The 19,110-nt window shown below is 37.4% G+C and overlaps 1 protein-coding gene and 1 pseudogene across 8 annotated transcripts in view; one reads left to right on the forward strand and one right to left on the reverse strand.

Annotated features, from left to right (window-relative positions):
* Positions 1-4,742: 4,742 nt before the first annotated feature.
* LOC119513634 lies at positions 4,743-5,864 on the reverse strand (annotated as a pseudogene).
* Positions 5,865-8,340: 2,476 nt separating this feature from the next.
* Positions 8,341-19,110, forward strand: part of ZNF644 (zinc finger protein 644) — a 129,818-nt gene continuing 119,048 nt past the window's right edge. For 3 of the 8 annotated variants that reach the window (XM_037826665.1, XM_037826674.1, XM_037826667.1), the window contains exon 1: positions 8,341-8,562. The gene's annotated coding sequence lies outside the window, so the exon portion shown is untranslated. The other 5 variants (XM_037826663.1, XM_037826675.1, XM_037826666.1 and 2 more) reach the window with 4 other exon arrangements.

A 19,110-nucleotide genomic window follows, 5' to 3' on the forward strand; every position in this document is an offset into this window, starting at 1 on the left:
GAAGGAAGATGGTTCTAGACAGAGAGTACCTCCTCCAGGAAGCCTTCCCTGGTTCCCCAGATGGGGTTAGGTCCCCCTCCTTGGTGTTCCCAAGGCCATGGGTGCTTATTTCTTTCATGAGACTTATTACAATGTCATTTTTCTTTGTTTCTCTCTTTCTGTTAGACTGTAAGTTCCCTGAAGGCAGGGACTGAATATTTAGTGCCAGTTGTCTATATATTCTCCTTTATTTGAAGCAGAAAAGAGCAATTAGAGAAAGGCCCTGTCTGGGCAGAGGAATTAGAAATAAGCTGATGCAGCCACAGGTGCAAGGATTGCTTCACAGGGGAAAGGCATCTTTGTGGAAAGAGAATGGCATCCTTTTCTGCAGATGGATTCAGTCCTCTACTAGGAGGAATGACTATGACTAGGTTAGTGGAGACAGACTGGTGGTTAGCCCCCATTCACCTGCTTGGCTGAGAATCTTTGGGCAGTGCACAAACTCTACAGCTCTGCTTAGTGGTCCTTGGATTTTTCCACTGTAGTCTCTGTAGTGACTAGTATAGCGTCTGACACCTAGTTGTAAATATTTACAAAATGTTCCATAAAAATAAAAGCTTAAATTAGGGACCCAAGTGATACCTGGCACCACATGTATTCCAGATTGTCAGCTATTGCTTTAGGGGTGCCTCGCAAAAAATGGTGGTGCCATGAGGAAGGCAGCTACTTCCAACAGATGGCTCCCTGGTAGCTGCTTCAGATAGCTTTTGAAGAACGTGTAACTGAGTAACTGATAGGACCTGCTCCTGAGTACACATGAGATCCCTCAAGGGACTTTGCAGGGGCTGTAGGAGCCCTACAATAAAAAATGATGACAAAACCCCATGAAGCCTGGGTTTCTTTAGGATCAAAAACTGCATGTGTCTGAACTGTCCTCCAATGTCCTCTGTCCTTCGGAAACTTAGCTCAATTATGACAGCCTGATCAGAGGATGAATTGAGGAGACTAAAGCTTGACATAGGTTTTGATCTTAAACAGTAAGCAATGATGTGGTGGGCAACTATTAAGGCATTGAAAGTCGAATTACCAAAACAGTTAGAGTTGTTTCTAAACATATCAGAAAGTTATTTCATTGATTCTAAAGTATTAATGTTTGAAATGACATTTTTTATTTTCTCCTAAGAAGGAAATGCTGCCAATCAAACTATGATTTGTAAGATACATCCTGATTTCAGAGATGTTACAATATTTTCAAAAAGAGTGTCACAGACTCCCAAGGGAATGAATCTCCCTGGTGACGTGGGACATGGCTCCCAGGATGAGCCTGGCACTGCCCGTGAGGAATTGAAAATGCCTACTTGTCTAAAAGAGGGAAAAAGGTAACAAAATAAGGCTAAGTGATCTCAAATAGAGTTGAGAGACAATCCTGGAGGTTTCTCTTATGCAAGCTCCAGCTAGACATCCCAAATGGCCACAGTATGCCATATCCTTACCAAAAGGAGTCCCCAAATACCTCCCTACCTGAGATTCTATAAAAGATTCTCTAAGTTTTATCTCTCAGAAACTTAAATCCACCAGAGTGTTCCTTTGCCAGACAAGTTCTAAAACCCAGAGGCAACAGCCTCTTTAAGAACAACAATCAAATGCAGCCCCCTTCTCTATAGTGGCAACACCCCCTTTCAATATGAACAAGTTAGGGTGGTTGCAGCCTAGACACCCCTGATGATCAAGAAAGTGATTAAATGAGAGGAAGGGGTAGCAACAGACAAGATAGGATTTAATAAAGGATTAAGAATACTGAAACTTTATATAAATATATATATATATATATTAGATGCTAGGGTATTAGAATAGCTAGAAGGAAATAACTGAAATGGTGGAACAGTAACCTATAACATTCTTTGAAATTTGCTCTATAGCTATTGGTTGAATTGTGCTTTGAAAGTTATCACCTTTCCATATATATCCTATATTTCACAATAAGGAAAGAACTGAAACTGTGGAACTGTAACCCATAACATTTTTTGAAATTTGCTAACTGTTAAATCATACTTTGAAAGTTATCACTGTTATGTACATATGTTAAAGTTCACAATAAAAAAACTGCATTAAAAAAAGATTGTCATAGAATTAATAAAATATGGGTTGTAAGATACTTATCTTTTTGTTGTTTATATATTGTTATTTATCTTTCAGAAAATTAAAAGTTATTTCCCTGGCAAGAACAGTCTAAAGGATACATGTTTCTTTTTTAAGTACATCTTCATGGCAGAGTGCAGTTTGCTATCAAAGTTTCATGACACCATCTGTTACAATTATTTTCATCTAATTCCATGCTCATCAAGCAATAAATTTGGTGTTCCTGGCACCCTTCTCTACAGAGGAGGGAATATGTTGAACAATGTGCCTGGGTATTCCGTTATGTTTGGGAGTTAAACTTTTTATTGTAAATTAATATATTAACATGTGATTTATCATTAGTGTCTTCTAAGTTTCACTCATCTAAACTTGATCAACTCTGGTTGAACTAATTCTCAACTTGCAAAGCTAAGAGCCAAACCCTAGAGGAAAAATGACTCTATGGTGTTATCATTACCAGGTGAGGCACTAGTCGAACAATAAGCTGACCTCTTTCTTCGTCAACTTTAAAATGCAAATGGCACTTTGAGCATGTGGCTTTTGATCTATTCCACCAGAAGATATTTGAGAGCTGAGCATGTCCTATTTACCTTGGCATCCTCCAAGGGGCCTAGGACAATGCCTGGAATATCACAGGCATCACATAAGTATAGTTGAGGAGGTGGCTCTACATTTTCAGTGCATCTTTCTGGTCTGGGTGGAAAAGCATTAAATTCAACAGCTGCATGAAAACCATAGCCATTCTAGATTGAGGGTGAAGTACAGCTTTTGGGAAGGAATCTGGTAGAGAGTTTGTAAGAGAAATCTGAATGACCTGAAATGAAAAGAGAAATGGATAGGAAAAATAAAGATGACATTATCGTATTTCACTTTCTGAGCCTGTATTTCTATTTCAGACCAAGTATTTTCTAAGTCTGTTTGTTAAAGGTTGCAAGCAAGCAATGCACTTTTTCCTTCTTACAACATATTTTAAAAACTTAAGTAAAATAATATTTGATAGAAATTTAATGCTTATTTTGAAGATATTTAATTTCATTTATAACTAAAATAGAAATATCAAAGTCCAATTTCTAATTATTGTCCTGTAGTTAAAGGAACACATTTTTAAAATTATATCTAGCAATTATTTTTTACACTGAAAATCAATATATATACATATATATTTCAATACATTGGCCTACTATTTTATGTTCATTTTCTTTAGTAAAGCATATGGATGGCTGAAATTACAGATGCCCTTTATCCTTAGGTGGATCTCAACCAAACACCAGGACATCTGGAGTCTTTCACTCTGGAGAAAATAAAAAACAAAGGCATTTCTCAAGTTTAATGTTTGTGGTGGTTTTATGAGGGCCTGGTGAGGGTGGGTTCTTACCAGCAGTAGGCTGTCTGATTAGTTGCCAAGAATCCTTGGACAGTGGCATTTACCTACTGCCTCAGATTTATCTTGTGAGTCTTATCACTTGATATTGTCAGGTTTCCATAATTGATAGTCTTAGTTGGTATTTCCTCTTAATTTCTTTTCATTTACTCCTGCACCCACTGCAGTGAGTTGAGCCACTTCACTGATCTACTTTTACCAAGGTAACCAACAATTTTGTATACCCCACGAATTCCTTTACCTTTCATGACATCCCTGCTACTTTTAGTCAAGGTGTGCAGAGTCCCTGCTTTGTGCTCTCCGATTCCATTTTCTTTTCCTCCAGTGCATATAGCTAAATTACATTTTCCTGTCTTCCCCTGCAGCTAAGTGGAGCCATGTGACTGAGTGCTGACTAGCAGAAAATGAGAAGTGATATGTGCCACTTCCAGGCTTGGTCCCTTCAACTTCATGCACATACTGTCCTCCAAGTGTGTTCTCTATTTCTTTGCAGAGGATCCAATGAAAGATTCTGAGGTCTCAGGAGATAGCAAAGCCACGTGATGGAAAGAGCTTAAGTCCCTGAATAACTACTTAGAGGCCTCCACTCCCCTTTCCAAAGACTGCAGTGGAATGTGATATGAATAAGAAATGAAATGAAACTTTACTGTGTTAAGCCACTGAGAGTTGGGGTTACAGTAATAAGCTGTTACCAATACTTCCTTGGCTTCTATAATGCTTCACTCTTGCCTGAATCTCCTCTTATCCCTCTGGCCCTTCATTTCCTATTTTCTTGGACTTCTGCCCATTTCTTAAACAATTTGTGGGGAGGGTTCAATCATCCTTATTAGCCTATTAATGTTACATTTTGTACATAATATCTAGTTGTCTGCTTAAAGGGATCTACTTTAGTACATCCCGTTAATAGTAAAAAGCCAAGTAAGATGGCTAAACCTCAACCTAACATTTTAATATCCTCTGGACAAGGCAAGCTAGAAAGTCAATCACTTCACATACATTTAAGACTAGTGTTCCAAAATAAAATAACTAGGAAGCTGTTACATTTTAAAGCAAGGGAAGAAAAAAATTCATCATGGTTTTTTATGTTCCAGCAAATTATACTTTCATTTAACAGAAACAATGATATTGATATAAAATAATGCTCTGCTTTTTACATACAATTTAAAATAAAATAGTAGAATTGGAGTCTTTGGGGAGGCAAACAGCTAGCAGCTACGTTCATCAGTGTAGCTGAGCCTCCTTATCAATAACGAGGTCCAGGTTCGGTACAGCCCTGACCAAAGGGAGGACGGTTACATGCATGAGTTAGGCCCACTTGGAGGAGGGGTCATGATACTTCCAGGAGGTGGAGTAAAACCTGGTCTTGACTGATAGGCCCCAGGTTGGCTTGGAGCCATTCCAGGTTGTGAAGTAGGGTGAGAAGTTTGGGTGATTTAAGTTGGTGGAGAATAATTGCTCACCTGGCAGTGTTATGGTGGTTGAGCAGTCAGTTGTTGAGGCTGACCTGAAAAGTCAGGAGCCTGGAAAGTTGGTTGCTGCCCATATCCCTGAAACTGCTGGGGTCCAGTCTGATGACTATAGCCTGCTGAATACCGAATACCATACTGTTGTGGTGGCTGAGGGGCAGCTTGTGGCCGCTGAGCACCATAGCCAGCCTGTTGCAGGTATTATTGGTACATATGATCTGCTTGTGTCTGAGCCCCTGTATATGGTGGCTGCTGTGCCTGAACTCCTGGTGGGTGAGCTGCTGAGGAAGAGGAAGCACTGCTGTCAGGTGTTCTGACGGTCTTCTGCAGAAGCACTGGATGGCCCTGAAACCTGATCATCTGTTAAGCCAAATGCAGACATGACATTTTTATTGAGTTCATCTTGGTTTTCAAGGGATCAAAGGGCGACATACTTGCAGCCGTAACCCGAATAGACTGCTTTCCAGAAGAATCAGAAGCAGCAGGTTTTTCTTGCCTACCATCAACAGTATCATTTTCGGGAATATTGGTGCAAGGTCCTGGTTCTCCAGGTGGTTCCAAGCTATCAAATATGTGATTAATTTTATTTTGAAGTTTTATCAGTTCTCGAAGGAGATATTTCACCTGGCTTGATTCAAGGGGCCTTGGTTGGCCATTAACAAATAATGTCAGTTTTAGCATCCTACTACACTGAATTTCAAAGGAAAGGTCAGAGCTATTAAAAATTGTGATAAGATCTCTATCTTCATCTTTATACTTTATTGTAACTTCATCATTACACAGAAGTTTTCCTCTGAAAACTCGTTGCATCATTAGCACTAATTCATCGTAATATCTTCATCATGAATGGGAATTCACCAAATATCCTCCCCAAGTTGAGCTTTGATGATTAGCTTCCCACTTAGTCCAACTGTCCAATCATGGTGGTCTCCAGGATGCTCTATGTATACAACTCTAAATAAAGATGGCTTGCCCAGGCCACCGCTGTTGCCGACCCGCAAGTCTTTGCTGGCCGGGCCGGTGCCAGGCTACCGCTGCTGCAGGGCTTCAGGATGTCAGATGAAGGCTGCGGTCACAAACCCCTAGGCTGCCCTCCTCTTAATTAATTTTTATCTAAGGTTCTGCGGTCCACCATTTTGTTTCTCTACATGAATTCCCTTAAAAAGATTATATACTGTCATGGTTTCATCTATCTCTGATATGCTGATGGATAGAATAGTAAATGTGTTGCTAAACATTACACATAATTTTTACTAAATATGTGTGTACTAAATGTATTCAGACCCATATTTTAAAAGTTTTTTTGGTATCTGTAATTTTGAATTCTTGATCATCTATTTCCTCATGTCCCCCATTCCGCTGATAAATTGAAAGCTGATTGTATTTTTTTGTGTGTAGTTCTCTCATTGGGCTATAAAACTTCCTCATTCATGCAACTACTATTTATTGAATAACAGTAAGGAACTCTCTTACTCCTCTTTGTGCTGATAGTACCTAGTATAGTGCCTTGCATAGAGTAAGCAAATCAGTGAATGTTGGTTTAATTGAATTGAATTGGATTTTTCAAAAGTTGCCTGCATTTTTTCTTTTTGTATTACCCTACTCAAGCTTTCTATCTTTATGATTGCTCACACTATTTATACAGTTTTTGAGATGAAATTTGTTTATAAAGAGTTTCATTAATTACTAAATCTACTCTACTATGATTACTATTGCTTCTACTATTTTTATGTATAGAGTCTTAAAGTTTAGATGCCTAATTCTAGTGTAAACAACTTCATGAGTGCAACAAGTTCCTGATCATGGCTGAGTTCTGAGTGGTTGTATGTGCTTGTGGTCTGATCTGTGTGCACGTCAGTCAGTCAATTGTGAACATTCACAAGATAGGTTTTTTTGTTGATAACGGCTTTTGTAGTGATATAATGTGAGAATTTCCATATACATAATTTTGTTTGTTGTTAAAGTCCAGTAATAACCTGGATATTTTCAGTTTTAATGGATTTTGCAGATGAAATTTCCCAAATTTCCCTACCCCTCATTGGAATAAACATATGTACAACTCTATTTTATTGTTTACACACTTGTGTAAATGAAGAGAAATATTTGCATTTTGAAAGAGCCCAAATACCAGTACAGCAGGTATTGAGAGGGTGCAGGAAAGAGAACAGTTTCTGGGATTAGATTGTCTAGGTTCAAATCTGCTTTACCACTATTAATATCTGTGTGACTTTGAGAAAATTACATGACCTTTCTTTATTTCATTAGGTTGTAATGAAATTGAATGAGTTAGAATAACACCTGGTACTCAAAAATGTTCACTATTACTATCAACTCACTTGTGAGTGTGTTTAGTCAAATATCTTGTTTGGAATCCATGTTCCTGCTGATGATGAAAATGCACCATCCTATAGGTGAAAAATTTCTCATTCCCGTCAAATTTGTACAGTTATGGTGTATTCATCTGAAAGCCAATAGCATCTTGAGAATTTGGAGAATAACAGTTTATCTTAGCTGCTAAGCTAATGAAAACCTAACAACAACAAAAAAAGATGAGTAAACAAAGTTTCAGAGAAGCAAAAGGATTTATTAAGGCAATACTAATGGATCCCTCAGGCACTGTTGGTTCAGGTCAAACATGTTAGCAACTTCTTGCTTGCTCAGTTCAAAAGCAAAGTTAATAGCTCCCAGTCAGTGTTTCTGAAAGTGTGTTCTGTGAAACTCGGCCCTCAGAATCCTGTGATGGAGGTCTATTAAAAAGGAAGATTTCCAGAAACCTCTCCAGGCCTACTGATTCTTTGCAGGTTTAACCAACATCTCAGGTGCTTCTAATGTAATTTTAATTTGGAGAAGCATAGTACATTCAATAATGCTGGGGGAAAGTATCCTCACAGAATCAAATTGGCCCAAACCCTGGGCACCTCTTTAGGTACAGGGTAGGGTGTTCCGCTAATTGAGATTCCACACACTTGATGCTTAGCCTAGCCATTAAGTACCTCGTAATAATTGGTCCCTTAGGATCCTAAAACCTTCCTCTTTCACTACTTCACAGTTGATATCCTGACTGGCAAACAATCGTGAGTTCTTCAGCTGTTTTCCTTCACAGTAGGAAAGTAAAAGGGATTTCGGTAGTTAGTGATAGTGAAAATAAAATATATGCCTGTTCCACCTTAAAGGGCCTAGGCTTGCCTAGCGTTTGGGTCTTGCAGAGTTTGGGCACCACCATATTTGGAGCGTGCCTACTTTGGGGCGGGAACCTCGCTGGGAGCGATTAGGTCAGCGCTGGGGGAGGTGACCTTGTTTGGTTTCTGGCACCCAGCAACAGTGGGGCACTGTTCCTGCTGGCCCCGTGTGCCTAATTGGCCCAGACGCTCCACCAGCGCGAGGCTACCCAAGAACTCTTCGCTGGCCACCCCCGCGGCCCGCAGCTCGGCAGAGGCGGGAAAGCAGCGCGCCTGCGCCCTGGGAACCGGGGCCGGAGGCGAAAAGCGGGGAGCGGAGGGGGGCCGTTGGAGCCGAGTAGCGTACAGAACGGCGTGTGACGCGGGGACGCCGCGCGCTCCCAACGTCGCCCCGGTTTGACGCACACGGCACCAAACTGTGAGTTTCAGGGGTTATTTAGAAGGATTCGCAGGGAGCCGAGTGGGTTTCGGGCTTTTGGGCTCTGGCAGCGGCGGGACTAGGGGTGGCGGAAGAACTTAGGGGACCCTGTCTGCGGCGCTTGGGCCCAGGCAACTACGCCCTAGGCTGGGACCCAACCATCCAAAAGGACGCATTTTGCCGCACAGGCTAAGATGGCGGCGGCGGCTGAGGAGGCGGAGTTGGTGCTACACAAGGAGCCCGGGCCCGGGGTTCGGGGAGGCGGTTGCTGCGGCGGCCGTGGGGGGTGGCGGAGTCTGAGGTGAGCGGCTGCCGCCGCCGCGGGGCGGGACTCGGCGGAAGAGGGGGACCCTTTCCACGGCGGCGTCGGTGGATCCGGTAGCGGACACAAAGGGGCTGAGCTGGGCACTGGACTCGGGGGTTTTGTTTAGTCACATGAAGGATAGCAGCCAGTGAGCACTAGGGGGAAGGGGCCGAGATCTGGCGGCCAGGGGAGCCTGGCGTCTCCATTGCAAGGCACTGAGTAACGGGGCGGTCCGAGAGCGGTCGCCAGCCCTTCTCTTCGGGACTGCTCGGTCTTGGCCTGAAGCGCCGGCTCTGGTGTTAACTAACTGTACACACTCCACCTCTTACATGGGACCAGGACTGCATCACACTCCCCACTCCCCCCTTTCTGCAAGATCTTATGCTACTAGGTGCCTGGGAAGTAACAGCAAGAGGTAAATCGCTCAGAGTGTTTGGGTTGCCAGGGGTGTAGTGGGTGTCAGCTAAAGCTTTTTGCCTCTCCAGGTCTGATTCCTTGGCCTTTGTGTCCCTGGGATCTTAATCTCTGCCAGAGGAAAGCAGGTGTGCTCTACTACTCCCGTGAACCTGAAGATGAGTTACCCCAGACCCTTCTCAGTGATTGGAAACTTAGGTGGTGGAGCCAAAGGTTTCTTGTTACGAGACTTCCACAGACGACTCTCGTGTTGGGATCCATCCATGGTTTAGCAACATTAGTGGAAAAGTTTTCTTGAACTGTTTAAGTAGTAATGATTTAAATTTATTGTTCTAAAACTTTTATGTTTAGACTTTAAATTTTGTGTGGTCATTAAGAAATATTTAAGGAGGGGAAAAACACCATTGAGGGCCTGAGTGATGGTCTTGTTTTATATAAAAGTTAATAACTTCAACAGAAATGCCAAAACACCATTATTTACCCTGGCCAGTCCTGACTAACGTCAGGCTTGTTGTATCTGGATTGTAGGTGTACATTCCCTCCCTGGAATAGTTCGCTTTAGTTATGTATTTTGGTCCCACAAGAAGGGAAGCATTGCACAAAATAAGACAACTTGAGTTCCTCAAAGAAAGAAAAACCTGCTGTTTGCCTTCAGTGTTGTGTGTAAGTATCCAGGGAACTCGATAGCAGCAATATTACATTGGGGAAGTTTGGTAAGAAGAAACTATTTTTTTTTATATGAGTTGATAATTTAGTTTAGACATTTTAATGGGTGGAAGATGAAGATTCGAATAGTATTAATGTAGTTGTTCGTGTCTTGCCGTTAAAATCATGGCAGTGTAAATTTTAGAATTTCTGACGAAGTTATGGCTACATCATATGTTGTATATTGGTATTAACTAATATTTACAGTTCAGAATTTGGAAACAGCTAATGTTTTGGTTTAACCATGTCACATTTAACAACAAAATTAGTTGATAGAAGGGGTATTGAAACAGATCACTAACTTTTTTTTAGACCTCTGTGTTCAATTTGAAATTTGAACTTTTTAACATTACTTAGAACTTTCATTTTCCTTGTTTCTTTTCAGATATATGTTTTCCCCTTTTTAGCTTTTCTCCTACTAATACAGAACAGTTTTTTGGGGTTAATGAATAGGAGATATATTAACCTTAGCAAAATGTATAACTGAATCATACTGTTTTAGACTGGAAGGAATCACAGAGAAAATTAGTCATACCCCCTCTTTTATGGTATATTGAGGACCAGAGATGGCATAATGGAAAGTTGTCTTTCAATTTCTGCTCTATTGCTCTTTCATTTGTCATATTGCTGGGATAAGAAGGAGAATTAATATCTGCCTAATAATAGCTAAAAAAAGCCAAACAAGGGTATTTATTTGAGAATACTTGTCAATTAAATACTGTTAGATCAATGAGAAATTTTGTAACAAGTTAAAAACTTTATTTAATGTGACGTGACAGTTTTTAAAGCAACTTTCAGTGAAACAAACTCAGATACAACATGCAGAAATTTCAGATAATTTCAGAATAGTGTTGCTTCTTTTGGAGTTTGAGGTTCTGTAAAAGCAGTTTTCACCCAGAAATTTAAAAATTAAAAAACCAGGTAGCTTGATAAACTTTTTGGAATATTTGAAATAACTGTCATTGTTATGAGTTATTACATAAGAAAATAAATGAGCTAGATACTGAAAAGAATGGTGCTAGTGCCTTTAATTTTGTAATAGAATTTTGGTTGGATAAATGAATATGTCACTTGGGCTCCCCCCCTTTCTTTTGTCTAAAAAAACTTTTTAAAATTAAGTACTACTATTGAATAAGATTATTAATAAATTCAACAAGTAGTAAAAACACTATGAAAGAGTAGATTTAGTTACACTTTAATCTTGTGATAATTAGGATTACTCTCAGGTTATTTGTAGTTGTAAAGTGAATGTCACCTGCAAGCCTTAAACATTTCCAGTTTTAATTTGTCATTCAGGTTGTAAGAGTTTTCTGTTATGGTTGAATTGAAATTGTAATGGGTAGCAGGAGGGGAAAAGAAAGATGCAAGGATTGTTACTAGAAGTGGTGGAGATACCTGCAATTAAGAGAAACTGGCTGTCAGAAAAGATCAGGTTCATTTTTCTCCCATTCCAAATACACTGTTGGTTGTTTTGGTTACTTATTTAGGCTCTTTTCTGAGCATGTGATCCTGGAAGGAAAAGTGTGGATCTTACTCTTGTGGAAGTACTTTTCTCATGACTGCTTTTCAGTCAGATCTTAAGGGCAGCAAAGTTTCCACCAAAAGCAGTAATAGACATGTTGAATTATCCAGACCTAATTTTGTAGAATAGTAGTTTTAGCAGTCCTTTTAAGAAAGTGTTTCTAATTTTTTAAATTGATAGACTTGTAAATTAAACATGAGAATAAAGGATGGCTACTATGTTACCTTAGATAGATGTTCAAGGGAAGCTCTGAGTATTTTTATGTTTTTTTGTTATTAATCTCTGTGGTATAGAGAAAGTGTTTTATAGATGGAGAATCTGTAAATATTACAGAGATTTAAAGATTTGAATAAAGTTTTGAGATGTAGCAATGACTGAAGCAGTTCTAAAAATGGTATCTCTAGGTTCATTAGAGGGAAATAGTTGCATTTAATGATGTGAGGTTCATGGTATTTACACCATTGAATTTTGAGGGATTTCAGAATAATCAAACTTACTCAAGCACTAGCTCACCCTGCTGGTTGTCCAAAGTATTACTACCTCTCTTCCCCCTCTTAAAAAACAAATAAAAACCCAAAGATCACAGGAAACCCAGAGAGTAGTAGAGCACGAAATTCAGTTTATGGTCTTTCTTCGGGGAGGAAGAAAGGTGTTGTCCCCATGAGAAAGGTGATTTCATTTCTAGAGCCTCAGTTGGTCTACTGTAATCTTTTCTCAGATCCATAAAAGTTGAACTGTGGAGTTACTATCCACGTTGAACTTGCTGGGAATTCGTATGTGATTATGGAGAGTGAGTATGTTTTTGTTTTTTAAATTCAAGAAGAGAAATCCTTTGGCAATCAAGAGATGTTAGCAAGAAAAAGAGTCCTGTGAGATAACTATCCAGGAGGAGAAAAGCAGAGGATTTCCAGAGGAAGAAGGGCCTGCTGGGGTAGAAGCAGCAGCATGGCACACTTCTCTTGGTTGAGGGAAAGAGAAAGAGTTTCTAAGAGATTTCCTTTGCACTCATTCTCTACTAATCCTTGCCCCACCACTTCTATCTGCATTGCCTTCCCATTTCATTAGGGATTCTTGGAACTCTGCTCTTTTAAGTAACTTTATTAAAAAGTATAAGTTAGTGATTTGTTCCTTGAAATTTAATTCTATTAGCCAACTATTGAAATTGGTTAGAGTGAAAAATACAGATTTCATGTATTTAATTCTTTTAGTATTTCTATCATAAATGTGGTATTAACCTTGAATATACAACTTTTTAAAGACTTTTTGTACAAACTCCAAAAACTGAAGTATGTTGTGAGCCAAACAGCTGATTTAAAGTAAAAAAAAATACCTGATATAGTGTTAGGATTACTTTGCAGTTTACAGAATATGTTTAAGTTTATTATATAATTTATTTAATTTAAAAAAATGATTATAATTTAATCCTTTCTTCCAAGGTATTTATCTTTTTATCTGTAAGCTTAATACGGATCGTTAACATTTTCTTGGGGAAGATGTTAAATATAGCTAGTACTTTCGGAGCTTCGTGTATTAGAGGAGGGGTTATGTTACCATGTGCCTGTTGCCAACATTGTGATCTAATTTATATGTTTCCAATTCATTGTTGAATGATTTGCAGAGGTGTATAAAACCATGCCAAAGTTGAATTAATTGCCTTTTTCTTACCACCAACTCATTTAATATGTGTGTGTGTACACACACACACACACACAGAATCATAGGTTTATATTTATGCATATATAAATAAAGGTGCAGGATGGGATAGGTTTTAGAAGTATAAGCCTTAAAGTAAAATTGCTGAGGTTCAGATCTAGCTGTGTGAGTATTAGGCAAGTGGACTTAACAGTAATACTTTCTTCAAAGAGGTTAAGGGTTTAGATTACATAATTCACATGAAGTCCTTAGCTTTCTGGCACACCATGAATGCTGAGTAATGTTAGCTGTTACTACTAGTACTACTAATAGTTATTATTAATTATTATAATATTTGATTTAATTATTAAAGATAATTGTTCAATTATGCTTTCTACTGTAACTTGACATTTTCATCTGTGAGTGATTTTGAGTTGTATACTTTTGCTAGTGTCCTATTTTTAGGCCCATGTACACAAAGTCAGGGTTGTTATGAAGGAAGTCAGGCAGGCATTGAAGTGTGCCTTCTCCCATTCTAGCAGCAAAGATAGTAAGGTTCAATATTTCAGAAACACATTCCCTTTTATGACTGTCATCTCATGAGTAGATGCACTTAGGAGTAAGTGTTTAATGCAGTTATTTCTCAACCAGTGTATTGGTTTGTCTTTGTTGCAATATCCTAAATTTCTTCATTTTCCCTTGAATTTTTGACTGTGAGCTTGGTAGTGACCATTAGTAGAGAGAAGAGCTATGTGTATTTGTATGTAGTGTATATACTGCCTATGTTATATAAGGTACATAAACCACAGATGAGAGTGAGGAATGACTAGTACCTAGGTAGAGGAGGAGATTATTTTTTCATTGGATAATCTGAGTCAGGGGAATTTCCCCAAACATCATTTCCTTTTGCCATTTTCCTCTCTGGCTCTGCACTTCTTTTTTGCTTTGTGTATGTTTGTGCCTGTAGTCTTAAGCTTATCAATTCCCTCTTTAATTTTCCTTCTATGACCACAAGCAAAAATTTTAAGCTTTTGTACAAAATTGTTAAAGGCAGCTAACAATTGTAATTTTAGGTTCACAGAAGGAGGGGTATGAGTATGAAATATTAGAAGTTTCATTTATGCTTAAAAATGTTTTCATTACATTACATACCCATTACGTTACAGCAATTTGGAAAATCAAGGGAGAAAAATTCACCCATGATCTCACAGTCATTATATAATCATTAATGTTAAAGGGAAGAGAGATGAGACTGACATGAATTAAGCATCTACTCTGTGCTTCTTATAATAATCCTTTGACATATATATTCCCATTTTACATGCAAGGAAACAAACTCAGACTTAGGTCATACAGATAGTAAATGGTGTGGCAGCCTAGCTTTGAACCTAGGCATGTCTTGATTCTAGAGATGAGACCTTTCTTTTCTGCCTTCCTATATATCTGTCCTTTTACCTAGTTTTTACAGTGTTTAAGTTTTATCTCCTGCTTTTAAAACTTAATATTAAAAAAGCATTTTTCTGTATACCCTATTTCAAGTGGTGTCTTATTGCCCACATTGTTTATTCATAGCACCATATAAAGACTCTTTGTCTTGACTGCTGGACATTGGTACAATGATGTTGGCCAAAATGGAAGCTGCCTTTTTCTTTACTGAGTGATTAATATGAAAAAATTCGAGTGTAATCAGAACTTACACTCTGGGGGGTTAGGCTTACTACAGGTTTGATAATGCTGTCTTTTCTTATGGGACATTTAGCTTAAAACTGGATAAAGTAAAATGTAGATGATGTATTCAGTTTATAGCCATCTGAAAACAGAACTTTTCTTATATTTTTACCCTTTGAAATGCCTTAAGCATCCTTATTAAAAAATCTTTGAGTGACATTAAAATTGAATAAGAACTTAAATCCTGTTTTGTTACTATTAGTAATTCCTAATATAATAATCTTTAGTTTATAAAAGAAAAGAATAATTAATGAAAGAAAAATATTGAGTCCTTACATTCTCATTGGGAGGATATTTATATATATATTAAAAGATAATTGGAGTGTTTATAAATAGATTATAGGTTAGTACTGCCCAATAGAAATATAAGTTAAGCATAAATGTAATTTTAAATTTTCCATAGTCACATTAAAGAATAAAAAGAAATAGGTAAAATTAATTTTAATATTTTTATTTAATACAGTATCCAAAATATTATTTTAATATTTAACCAATATAAACATTATTGAGATAGTTTATGTTCTTTTTTTCATACTAAGTCCTCAAAATCTGATGTGTTTAAATATGTAAAGCACATCTCAGTTCAGACTAGCCAGACTTCAAGTACTCAATAGCCTCATAAGACTGCTGGCTACTGTACTGGACAGCATAGGTATAGATTGTAAGTGTTGTACGAGTATGGAGAAAGGATAAGGTAGAAATTGAACTGAGCCTTAAAAAGGATGACTGAGAAAAGAGAGTATGAGGCTGAAGACTGGAGAACAATATTCCTTTAGAGAAGTGATAGAAATTAAAGCAAGAGATATATTGATGTTTTATGGTAATATGGTAGAGCGTTTTCAGATATGATGAGAATTGAGAAAAGGTAGATTTGACCATTAATTTGTTATTGGTGACTTTTTTTTTGTTGTTTTTTTTTTTATTTGCATCCACTTTATTTTTTTTAAATTCAATTTTATTGAGATATATTCACATACCATGCAGTCATACAAAGCATGGGTTCAGTTTTTCACGGTACCATTATATAGTTGTGCATTCATCATCAAAATTAATTTTAGAACATTTTCATTACCACACACACAAAAATAATAAGAATAAAAATTAAAGTGAAAAAAGAACAATTTAAGTAAAAAAGAACACTTGGTGCCTTTTTTTTTTTTTTTTTTTTTTTTTTTAACAGTCGTCTTCAAGATTCAAGGGTTCTGGCTTGTAGTTTGATAATTTCAGGTATTTACTGCTAGCTATTCCAATTCATTAGAACCTAAAAAGGGTTATCTATATTGTATGTAAGACTGCCCACCAGAGTGACCTCTTGGCTCCTTTTGGAATCTCTCTGCCACTGAAGCTTATGTCATTTCATTTCACCTCCCCCTTTTCGTTAAGAAGATGTTCTCCATCCCACAATGCCTGGTCTAGATTCCTCCCCGGGAGGGTGACTTGTTTTTAAATGTTTTTATTTAGGTATAACTTACATATAGTGAGGTGCACAAATCATACAAGTATAGCTTAATGAATTTTTACATGTCTATAAACCCAGATAACTTCTACCCAAATCAAGATATAGAAATTTTCAGCACCCAGAAAGGTGCTTTGTGTTTCCTCTTATTACACAGACTCCTGTTAATCCTCCTTTTAGAAGTAAACCACTATTCTGACCTCTGTCACCATAAATTAATTTTGCTGGTTTTTGAATTTGCTTATGGCATCTTTGTCCTCCTTTCCAAGGGGTAGTGAGAGTTGGTGCTTGAGTCTGTCTCTCTTCTATCCTTGTTTGGTAGTGTGTAAATTTGGAGATAAAACAGATGATGGGTAGTAGGTGCCATATCCCTCCTTCCCCCCCTCAATTTTGCTTATTCTAAGATAAGAGAAATGCTTCTTAGTTTTCATTATTATAACCCTTTAGAGGCTAGTTTTATGATTTCAAAATTTGTTCAGAATGGAGAGATTTGAATTGCCTCCACCGATAGCATAAATTGTCTGCCTTGCTTTTAGTACAGTATTCTCTAGGCATATAGCCAAGAAGTAGGTGGAGGGGTCTTAGGTTGCCTCCTTATATAGTTGCATTTTGAAGCCTCTTTAACAGTAGCTTGTAGGCACAATGTAAGTTGAGCCTTCAGGCATTTCACAATTGCTTAATCAGAAATTTGGTGTGTCTTATTGTGATTGTGGGGATAGGAATAAATTGGTGTACTACTGTTTACAGGTAAGTATCTACCTTTCAACCAGAAAGATTTGACAATTATTTATGTATAAATAACTAGAATGTTACCAAAAATTGTACAAGACGCTGAATGGTTAAAACCATGAAGGGGATATTATAAACTGAGAACTGAAATGGAGTTGTTGATCATGATTTTTACTTCTAGTGCTTGAATCAGTTTTTTTTTTTTCCTTTTTTTTTTTCCCAAATGGAATTAGCAGCATGTTTTTCATAAATGTTGAGCACTGGAAGCTTTAATATAGTGTAACAATATTAAATTGGTGCTTTGAGGAGAAATTAGATTTTATTCAGAAATAAGTATTACTATAAAGTTGTAAAAAGTACGTAACAATAAAAATATGTCTCTTCACATTCTAGCATGCTTAGTTTTGAAAACTGAATTTTTTTTGCGAACTTTGCAGAACGGAACATGAAGGCTTTCTCAGCATTGGATTATGAGTGTTTTTTTTTTTCTTTGAATTCACTTTTATTGAAATGTATTCACATACCATACAATGATCCATGGTGTACTATCAGCTGTTCACAGTACCATCTTATACTTGTGCATTCATCACCCCAAACTATTTCTGAACATTTTCCTTATACCAGAATCAGAATCAGAATAAAAAATATAATGAAAAAAAAAGAACGCCCAAATCACACCCCCGTCCCACCCTATTTTTCATTTATGTTTTGTCTCCATTTTTCTACTCATCAGTCCATACACTGGATAAAGGGAGTGCGATCCACAGGGTTTTCACAATCACACTGTCACCCCTTGTAAGCTACATTGTTATACAATCGTCTTCAAGAGTCAAGGCTACTGAGTTGGAGTTTGTTAGTTTCAGGTATTTACTTCTAGCTATTCCAATATATTAAAACCTAAAAAGTGTTATATAGTGCGTAAGAATGTCCACCAGAGTGACCTCTCGACTCCGTTTGAAATCTCTCAGCCACTGAAGCTTTATTTTGTTTCATTTTGCATCCCCCTTTTGGTCAAGAAGATGTTCTATGAGTGCTTTTTGAGTTTATAAATGAAAATATTTACTCTTTATAAAAAAGTTTTATCTTTGGAATTTGTACTATGTTTAAATTTCTTAAAAGTAAAGTACATGTAATGTATTCCTGCTCCAAGAATTTTAGTAGTTTCCTTGAAGAAATAATAAAACCTCGTCTGTCAACTTTTCTTATTGTAGGTTTTGTGTTTGTGAAGTGTAGAAGGCTAAAGCAAAATTGGTTAAATTAGGCATTGAAAATGTGTATGCTTATTATCTGCAAAATGTCAGACTATACAGGGTTTATTTGGGCTAGATTTCAAAACTCACAAACAATTATTTAAACAAATAAAACTGCTGTTATAGCTCTAAGAACTTGTGTGTGTAGCAAAAAAAACACAACACATTGAACAGTATATTCTATGTTTTCCTCTTGACAAAAGTGTTATAATTGAATTCGGGATTGGGAGATTTGAATTTTTATATTCAGAAAAACATTGGTTCTGTTTCTCCCTCTTTTGCTTGTTTTAATTTGTGTTAGTTATTATACAAAATTCACTTACTATCTCACTCGGGGTATGCATGCACATAAACAGTGTGGGATGTGCCTCCTGCTCTAAAGAGTTCACGATCTAAAACACAATTTGAAGAGCACTTATTAGGGAAACATTTGAATTACTGATCTTATTTGAAACAAAATAATATGGCCCATAGAAAAACTGGATTAATTTAATAAAACTTCTTGGCAAAAATAATTTTTTTATCTAGATTTTGAAGAAGTGGTATGTATAGATTGGTGGAGAGGGAAGGTACTGTCAGCTAAGGGAAGGTATGTTTAAAAGCACAGAGATGGAAATTGTGGAATGCAGACATTTTCCTTGACTAAAGTTGAGTTTTATTTTAAAGGCATATAATGAAAAATAAACTTGGTGAGATTGTGGCATGAGCTAGAGGAATCTAAAGGAGTTCTATTAGAAATTAGAAATAAGTGGTTCTACTGAAAGCCTTTGAACAGAATTACATGAAGGAAAGTGAGAGAGATTAACAG

This window comes from Choloepus didactylus, chromosome 2 (assembly GCF_015220235.1).
Source record: "Choloepus didactylus isolate mChoDid1 chromosome 2, mChoDid1.pri, whole genome shotgun sequence".
In the NCBI taxonomy this organism is placed as follows: domain Eukaryota; kingdom Metazoa; phylum Chordata; class Mammalia; order Pilosa; family Megalonychidae; genus Choloepus; species Choloepus didactylus.